Source organism: Salvelinus alpinus, chromosome 27 (assembly GCF_045679555.1).
Source record: "Salvelinus alpinus chromosome 27, SLU_Salpinus.1, whole genome shotgun sequence".
Taxonomy (NCBI): domain Eukaryota; kingdom Metazoa; phylum Chordata; class Actinopteri; order Salmoniformes; family Salmonidae; genus Salvelinus; species Salvelinus alpinus.
This window is the reverse complement of record NC_092112.1, coordinates 31,875,551-31,877,935: the sequence shown is the minus strand read 5'-3', so window position 1 is coordinate 31,877,935 and position 2,385 is coordinate 31,875,551. Positions and strand designations below refer to the sequence as shown.

The window sequence follows — 2,385 nt, the reverse complement described above, 5'->3', positions numbered from 1 at the left end:
GAGAGGTTGTTGTTGTTGGACATGCTGTAAAATCTTTGAGGTGAAGAAAATAGGATATTGGTTAGTTAAACATATTAGAAAATGTTAACAAAAGTCAAATGTGTGAGGATGTTGGTTCTTACTTTGGTAGTGAACCGACTGGCAGTACTGTCCATCTGGAGGAATGGCATTGATACATCCACACGTGTCAGATGTAATGTCATCACATTTCCCATAAGAGACACACTGGTCACATGACCAACGATACTGGTCCTCACATCTGCACTGGAATCCAGTACCATTTGGGTAGCAAACTGAGGACATGAGAGTGGATTAAGATATCAAAATGACACTTAATCGGTGTGTAAGCAGATAAAAATAATAACTTAAACATTGAAGTCTTACCTGTAGACATGTTAACACCAGTGATTTGTGTCAGATTATTGATTCTGACAGGGTAAATAGCATTTCTCAGAATGGCTCTCAGTTGATCTATCACTGTAACGTCTGTGGTGTTCAGCTCAATTTCAATCATGTACTCATAGAGAGTTGCTGGTACTGTTGGACCTGAAAATGAACAATGTCAGTCATTCATTTGCTAAAATTAAATAGATTTAGATCCATCAATATGCCAAAACAATTGTCATGCTTTTGTTTTTCAGTCAATTCATCAGATATATTTTGGTCCTACGTTACCTGTTGTAGGAGAGGTTGTTGTTGTTGGACATGCTGTAAAGTCTTTGAGTTGAAGAAAATAGGATATTGGTTAGTTAAACATATTAGAAAATGTTAAGAAATGTCAAATGTGTGAGGATGTTGGTTCTTACTTTGGTAGTGAACCGACTGGCAGTACTGTCCATCTGGAGGAATGGCATTGATACATCCACACGTGTCAGATGTGATGTCATCACATTTCCCATAAGAGACACACTGGTCACATGACCAACGATACTGGTCCTCACATCTGCACTGGAATCCATAACCATTTGGGTAGCAAACTGAGGACATGAGAGTGGATTAAGATATCAAAATGACACTTAATCGGTGTGTAAGCAGATAAAAATAATAACTTGCACATTGAAGTCTTACCTGTAGACATGTTAACACCAGTGATTTGTGTCAGATTATTGATTCTGACAGGGAAAATAGCATTTCTCAGAATGGCTCTCAGTTGATCTATCACTGTAACGTCTGTGGTGTTCAGCTCAATTTCAATCATGTACTCATAGAGAGTTGCTGGTACTGTTGGACCTGAAAATGAACAATGTCAGTCATTCATTTGCTAAAATTAAATAGATTTAGATTCATCAATATCCCAAAACAATTGTCATGCTATTGTTTTTCAGGCAATTCATCAGATATATTTTGGTCCTACGTTACCTGTTGAAGGAGAGGCTGTTGTTGTTGGACATGCTGTAAAGTCTTTGAGTTGAAGAAAATAGGATATTGGTTAGTTAAACATATTAGAAAATGTTAACAAATGTCAACTGTGTGAGGATGTTGGTTCTTACTTTGGTAGTGAACCGACTGGCAGTACTGTCCATCTGGAGGAATGGCATTGATACATGCACACGTGTCAGATGTGATGTCATCACATTTCCCATAAGAGACACACTGGTCACATGACCAACGATACTGGTCCTCACATCTGCACTGGAATCCAGTACCATTTGGGTAGCAAACTGAGGACATGAGAGTGGATTAAGATATCAAAATGACACTTAATCGGTGTGTAAGCAGTTAAAAATAATAACTTGCACATTGAAGTCTTACCTGTAGACATGTTAACACCAGTGATTTGTGTCAGATTATTGATTCTGACAGGGAAAATAGCATTTCTCAGAATGGCTCTCAGTTGATCTATCACTGTAACGTCTGTGGTGTTCAGCTCAATTTCAATCATGTACTCATAGAGAGTTGCTGGTACTGTTGGAACTGAAAATGAACAATGTCAGTCATTCATTTGCTAAAATTAAATAGATTTAGATTCATCAATTTCCCAAAACAATTGTCATGCTATTATTTTTCAGGCAATTCATCAGATATATTTTGGTCGTTCATTACCTGTTGTAGGAGAGGTTGTTGTTGTTGGACATGCTGTAAAATCTTTGAGGTGAAGAAAATAGGATATTGGTTAGTTAAACATATTAGAAAATGTTAACAAGAGTCAAATCTGTGAGGATGTTGGTTCTTACTTTGGTAGTGAACCGACTGGCAGTACTGTCCATCTGGAGGAATGGCATTGATACATCCACACGTGTCAGATGCAATGTCATCACATTTCCCATAAGAGACACACTGGTCACATGACCAACGATACTGGTCCTCACATCTGCACTGGAATCCATAACCATTTGGGTAGCAAACTGAGGACATGAGAGTGGATTAAGATATCAAAATGACACT

The 2,385-nt window shown here is 37.9% G+C and overlaps 1 long non-coding RNA gene across 2 annotated transcripts in view; it reads right to left on the bottom strand.

The window, feature by feature from the left end:
- The window catches only part of LOC139556390 (uncharacterized), a 16,789-nt gene extending 14,692 nt beyond the window's left edge, over positions 1-2,097 (bottom strand). Inside the window, exon 1 of one of the 2 annotated variants that reach the window (XR_011671116.1) lies at positions 2,044-2,097. This is a non-coding gene — a long non-coding RNA (uncharacterized lncRNA). Of the gene's footprint in view, positions 1-675; positions 711-2,043 lie in introns of those variants that run through there. The other variant, XR_011671115.1, reaches the window with a different exon arrangement.
- Positions 2,098-2,385: the final 288 nt, after the last annotated feature.